The sequence below is a fragment of the Mercenaria mercenaria genome, chromosome 6, assembly GCF_021730395.1.
Source record: "Mercenaria mercenaria strain notata chromosome 6, MADL_Memer_1, whole genome shotgun sequence".
NCBI classification, from domain to species: Eukaryota; Metazoa; Mollusca; class Bivalvia; order Venerida; family Veneridae; genus Mercenaria; species Mercenaria mercenaria.
Window position 1 is genome coordinate 62,344,666 of NC_069366.1, and position 7,176 is coordinate 62,351,841.

A 7,176-nucleotide genomic window follows, 5' to 3' on the forward strand; every position below is an offset into this window, starting at 1 on the left:
TCTTTTTGCAGTAGAAATTGTCATGTGGTATGAATGCCAGAAAATTTAGCTCGGCTGTGCTCGTATATTTTTGTTGAAGGCATTGAATCTGCTTCACCACCACCAGTATGTGTATGAAGCAGCCACTCGGCTAACTTCCCAAACCTGACCGTGTTCCAATTTCAGTTTGTCTTCAGCAGTCACATACTAGCAGCACTGCTATTTTTGCCAGCTGCTTAACAAAGGGTTGCCTATATTACTGACCTGTTGCATCTCTGCTCTCTATGTAACATACTCATTTGGTTTGCTTTGTATGGAGATGATGAAACTATCAACAGTGAAGCAATTTCATTGATATAAAATTCATGGTTTGGGGGCGAAATGTCTGTTTCTTGGGTACATGGTGGTAAATTGAATTTTTAACTTTCAACTTCTGGAAACAAGATAGAAATTTATATTTGGATTTAGTTTCGTGAATTGAAACCACCATGAAATGCATGAAAATTTAATTGGTCACTGACAAATAATTATCTGATAGTACTGAAGGACGCCAGTTTCATCCTTGGGCAAGGCAAAGGTTTCTTGACCACTCAACAAAAGACAGAAATCCTGTGTGTACGTCTGAATATGTGGTGAAGTTGTCATTACTTGTCTAGTACAAAATCAAAGAATACAAAATGAGAGAACTGACCACAACAACAGAATACAAACATCCAATTTAGGTTTCAGTATCGGTTTACTTTCAATTTCCAAGACATGATGTATATACATTGTACAAATGAGCAAAAATAGAACTTTTCTGAAAGTGTTACAGATAAAACTTAAAATTGGCAAAGGTTTCAAGAAAACCAACATGGTAGTGCTAATTAAACAGCTTCCAATAAAACCCCCTTTAATGTATTAAAGACCTCTATCTTGCATGCTTTAATAACTCCATCGTGTACAAGGGAGCATGTAGTAGCAAACCTAATGTACAGTCAGACACAGTTTTTAATTGTAAATATCATAGGTGACACACCAGTGTATTGAGGCTTCCATAAGAGATCAATGTTTGTAACTACTGTTATAACTTGTTTCACTATTAATGTGATTATTTAATATAACACTGAAGCGGTATTTCCAGTTTTAGTAACAGAAATTTAGTACATAATGTATTGCCATGGCACCTGGTGTTTTCAATGCAATAGCAGAAATTATAACAAAAATACCTTGTCAGTAAAAACTGTATGAAGAGTTTAAAATTGTTGACTGTATTTATCCCATGAAAATCTGAATATTCAGTAATATCCGGAGAAAATTGTATATTAATTTTAAATTGGCTGGATAGTGATCATTAAACCAAACAAGTGTTAATACTATAATTCCCAAGATAAGCCTGTTATAAGCTTGTTTATTGTATAAAACCCGACAACATACTGCTACACTCAGTAACTCTATTTAAGGCAAGATTTGTATCGTTCTATTCAATAGATCACCATTTCCTAAAAGTTGATCATGCTTCCTTCCCTTGCTTGTACATATAAATAGATGCTTGTGAATACCATACAAAGTTATGTGAACAACCAATGAACAGGTTTCAATAATGATACTCCACTATCCTAATACATTGTATGTTCCAATCCCCCCTGCCAAAGCGTAGCATTTTGTCATTTAAATGGCGCAGTCATCTTTTCTTGATGAAGGAAGTAAAATGCCACCCGAAGCATAATTTCAGGCATGGGTGGGTACCTGGGTAGAACCGCCTACATTCCACAAGCCAACTGGACGGCTTCCTCACATGAAAGAATTCTACACCCCAAACGAGGTTTCGGACCCACAGTGCCGAGGAGCAAGTGATTCAGTCAGAGACCTTAACCACTCAGCCACAGAGGCCTTTTCAAATCTAAATCAGTGTTGGGCAAGTGATTATTTGAGGTTGGCCACCTAAACCAAGTGGCTATGGAGCCTTTCTAAAGGAAACATTGCCAAGTTTCCTATTGTCCATGATTATAATTATGGTATAAATGAAAACCTAAAATTTCAACTTATGCACAGTTAACAATACAAACAATATGTCCATGATATATCTACATTCTTTTTCTAAAAATAAACAGTGCAAGCATCTTCCTGACAAATATATTTAAGAATATAGGTATCATTTCATCAAGACAACCTTGCACAAACTTCATATTAAATATTAGCTTAAAATCATCTTTTATATACATTTTAGCACACAGTGACTACTGTTTTTCACTGTAGTGAACACACTTTCTTTGCCATTTGAATGTACGTCAATTTTTCTTGTAAGGATTTACAATATAAATCTGCAGTCATAGTAACCGTGTCCTTGGACAGTATGTCACGATTCCTTTTGTGTAACATAATTATGTCGACATTTACTGATTCCTCAGGTAAACCAAAACATGCATAATTTACTCGGTCCATTACCTGTAAACTACATCACTCATCCATCTCATTTCTAGAATCTATGGTAACCTCACCAGATTCCTATAAACTGACAATACATCAAGGATCCACCTTTCTTATTGCCTTTACTTGAATTATTTTGTCCATTTATTCTTTCTAATTTCTTCAACCCATTTTCTTTTTCTTCTTAGCAATTGCATCTTCAACAGCCTTCAACTGTTTAAGAAGTTCTTCTCTCCTTGAGACTGTGCTCTTCTTCTTCACGGCTGCTGTGGTAGCAGCTGGTGCTGGTGCCGCTGGGGCAGGTTTTGCTGGCCCTTGGGGACGTGCTGGACCAGGGGGACGTCCAGCTGCCTTGGTAGGTGATACTGGTACTGCCTTTTCTGGCTTTTTTACAGGCTTATCTGTAAAATTATAAGAGATTTATGCCTTTTCAATATCAAAGTTGCAACACCTTTATTTTCTATAAACTTAAATCTCTCCAGTAAAATATTAAAATCTATGAGAGGATCATTCAGAAGCAAAATTAGAGCATAGAATGCATCCAAGCAAAATCATAGCAGACTTAGTTTGATTGAGTCTGTACATGAGAGGTAATGAAATGTGCAACACCTCTCACATTGAACTAGCAGAATTCTATTATAGTAAAATTGAATGTCCTCCATGATCCCCGAGAGTAGAAAATATAACAAGAGGACCATGATGGTCCTGAATCGCTCACCTATCCCCACATGACCCAGTGTTGAACTGAGTATGACGTCGTTATTTCTATTATTTGACATAGTGACCTAGTTTTTGAGCACATGTGACCTAGATATCATCAAGATAAAAAATTCTGACCAATTTTCATGAAGATCCATTGAAAAATATGGCCTCTAGAGAGGTCACAAGCTTTTTCTATTATTTGACCTAATGACCTAGTTTTTGAAGGCACGTGACCCACTTTTAAACTTGATCTAGATAACATCAAGGTGAACATTCTCACCAATTTTCATGGAGATCTCGTGAAAAATATGGCCTTTAGAGAGGTCACAAGGTTTTTCTATTTTTCGACCTACTGACCTAGTTTTTGACCGCACATGACCCAGTTACGAACCTGACCTAGATATCATCAAGCTGAACATTCTCACCAGTTTTCATGAAGATCCATTGAGAAATATGGCCTCTAGAGAGGTCACAAGGTTTTTCTATTTTTAGACCTACTGACCTAGTTTTTGACCCCACGTGACCCAGTTTCGAACCTGACCTAGATATCATCAAGGTGAACATTCTGACCAATATTCATGAAGATCTCATGAAAAATATGGCCTCTAGAGAGGTCACAAGGTTTTTCTATTTTTAGATCTACTGACCTAGTTTTTAACCCCACGTGACCCAGTTTCGAACTTGATCTAGATATCATCAAGGTAAACATTCTGACCAATTTTCCTGAAGATCCATTGAAAAATATGGCCTCTAGAGAGGTCACAATGATTTTCTATTTTTAGACCTACTGACCTAGTTTTTGACCGCACGTGACCCAGTTTCGAACTTGACCTAGATATCATCAAGGTGAACATTCTGACCAATTTTCATGAAGATCCATTGAGAAATATGGCCTCTAGAGAGGTCACAAGGTTATTCTATTTTTAGACCTACTGACCTAGTTTTTGATCCAACATGACCCAGTATCGAACTTGACCTAGATATCATCAAGGTGAACATTCTGACCAATATTCATGAAGATCTTGTGAAAAATATGGCCTCTAGAGAGGTCACAAGGTTTTTCTATTTTTAGATGTACTGACCTAGTTTTTACCCCCACGTGACCCAGTTTCGAACTTGATCTAGATATCATCAAGGTAAACATTCTGACCAATTTTCCTGAAGATCCATTGAAAAATATGGCCTCTAGAGAGGTCACAATGATTTTCTATTTTTAGACCTACTGACCTAGTTTTTGACCGCACGTGACCCAGTTTCGAACTTGACCTAGATATCATCAAGGTGAACATTCTGACCAATTTTCATGAAGATCCATTGAGAAATATGGCCTCTAGAGAGGTCACAAGGTTATTCTATTTTTAGACCTACTGACCTAGTTTTTGATCCAACATGACCCAGTATCGAACTTGACCTAGATATCATCAAGGTGAACATTCTGACCAATTTTCATGAAGATCCATTGAGAAATATGGCCTCTAGAGAGGTCAAAAGGTTTTTCTATTTTTAGACCTAATGACCTAGTTTTTGACCCCACGTGACCCAGTTTCGAACTTGACCTAGATATCATCAAGATGAACATTCTGACCAATATTCATGAAGATCTCATGAAAAATATGGCCTCTAGAGAGGTCACAAGGTTTTTCTATTTTTAGACCTACTGACCTAGTTTTTGACCCCACGTGACCCAGTTTCGAACTTGACCTAGATATCATCAAGGTGAACATTCTGACCAATTTTCATGAAGATCTTGTAAAATATATGGCCTCTAGAGAGGTCACAAGGTTTTTCTATTTTTAGACCTACTGACCTAGTTTTTGATGGCACGTGACCCAGTTTCGAACTTGACCTAGATATCATCAAGGTGAACATTCTGACCAACTTTCATGAAGATCCCATGAAAAATGTGACCTCTAGAGTGGTCACAAGCAAAAGTTTACGGACGGACGGACGGACGGACGACGGACGCCGCGCGATCACAAAAGCTCACCTTGTCACTTTGTGACAGGTGAGCTAAAAACACTGAGTCCATGTACAGAAACATAGTATGCCAAAGTCTAGTATCGGATAGGAATAATAACTATGCAGGATCTATGAAAACATAAAAATATAGATATCTGTGTGAATAAACTACTTTTTGTTTGGTTAAAAATACTTCAAAGTTTCAAATGTATAGGTAAGTTCAGTGTGGATATGTAAAACCACAGAAGAAACTGAAGTTTTTTTTAACTAAGTGCTATTACTAGATATGACATTTTTTTGATTGCAGCCATTTTTGAACCATTCATGATATAATAGAACAAGAGCTGTCTCCATAGGATGACACATGCCCCCGATGGCACTTTAAATGAATAGTTATGGCCGATGTTCGAGTTTAGGACCTTTGACCTACGGAGCTGGGTCTTGCCCGCGACACGTCTTACTGTGTCACACATCAAAAACTATATGCCTCCCTTCGGGGGCATAAAAAACAGAATATATTTTTTATGGTAAAAATGTAAATATCCAATTTTCTATTTAAAATAAATATAAATTTCAATCTTACCTATCTTGGGAGGATTGGTAACAGCAGGTCTTTTCAATGGTGGGGCTTCTGCCTCGGGTTCTGCTGGTCTCTTTCTACTGACAGGCTCAGGTGCTGATCCAGGGGGAGGCTTCTCATTTTGCTGCAAGCAGAAGTAAGTAAATGATAAATTCAAGTATTTATATCAGAAAAAGCTGCAAGCAGAAGCAAGTAAATGATAAATTCAAGAGTTTATATCAGAGAATACTGTCAGCAGAAGCAAGTAAATGGTAAATTCAAGAGTTTATATCAAAATGCTGCATGCAGAAGCAAGTAAATGGTAAAGTCAAGAGTTATACCAGAGAATGCTGCAAGCAGAAGTAAGTGAATGATAAGTTAGATTGTTTATAACAGAGAATTCTGAATGCATCCTGATTACATGGATCTTGTGTAAGACCAGGTTTCCCTAGCTGTAAAAAAGAAACCGAGTTTCAGCACGGACATTAAGATAACTTTCATTCCTATCGCTATGAAAATAAATTCTAATAGATCTTGGTATTTCCCAACATCAACATGGGGAGATACTTAGGCAAAACTTTTATAACTACAGCTATCACTAAAGGTGAATGTACCCCCCGCATGCATGACACAGACATTGTTGAATTTCAGGTTTAAAATTTAAAATGAAAAGTAATACATGGCAGTTGTTCTAAAGTCTGGCCTGGCCTGGCCTGGCCTGGCCTGGCCCGGTGTGTCAAAGTTTTGATCGGACCAAGCCAGGTCAGGCCAGACCATAGATTTAAATTTTGTAAAAAGATGATACTGATTTCTATAGCATCTCCAAAAACTGACTTTTGGAACTGCAGTTAATTAATTAAGGAATAAGTTTGGATATTTCAGACATCACATACATATACATTTTGAATGTGTGTGGGTATTTTCCTACTCAGCAAAATTATACACCTGGTAATAAGCTTGTACATAGCAAAACAATTAAGTCTAATTTAAAGGTGATGCCAGAATTAATTGATGACTATCATCAGGGGATCTGAGCCACCTCAACTGACTCTTGACGGGTGACTGGGTTTTCCAATAATTGAATATTTACCTAACTAAATATTTTATCTATTGAGAATTGTTTTAATATTATCCGAAACTATTGACCTGGCACTTAAAAATATTCCATATGTTTCCATAAATAAATTCTTGGTGCCAAAACTTAAATATAAATACAAATATTGAAAACCATGCAAATATAACCCTTACAGAAGTAAGCCTCTGTGGCGTACATGCTGCGTATTTGCTGTGTATATGCCGCGAACACAGTAGTACGCCAGAGGAGTACATTTTACATACACCGCATGCCGCGTACATGCCGCATACTATTTCGACGAGTACACAGCATGTACGCAGGAGGTCACTAGTACACTTCAAGTACGCAGCACAGACTCTGAAAATTTAAGGAGTACACTGCATGTACGCAGGAGGGACTTGTACAAGAAAATAGTACACTGCATGTACACCGCAGATACTTTGAAAATTGTGCAGTACACTTCATATACGCGGGAAAGACTTGTACAATATCT

At 37.3% G+C, this 7,176-nt stretch overlaps 1 long non-coding RNA gene across 1 annotated transcript; it reads right to left on the minus strand.

Annotated features, from left to right (window-relative positions):
- Window positions 1-696: 696 nt before the first annotated feature.
- Window positions 697-6,228, minus strand: LOC128557793 (uncharacterized). The gene is made up of 2 exons (XR_008371391.1): window positions 5,633-6,228; window positions 697-2,789 (listed from the first exon to the last, which is right to left on the minus strand). It is a non-coding gene; the product is annotated as an uncharacterized LOC128557793 (long non-coding RNA).
- Between the last annotated feature and the right edge of the window lie 948 nt (window positions 6,229-7,176).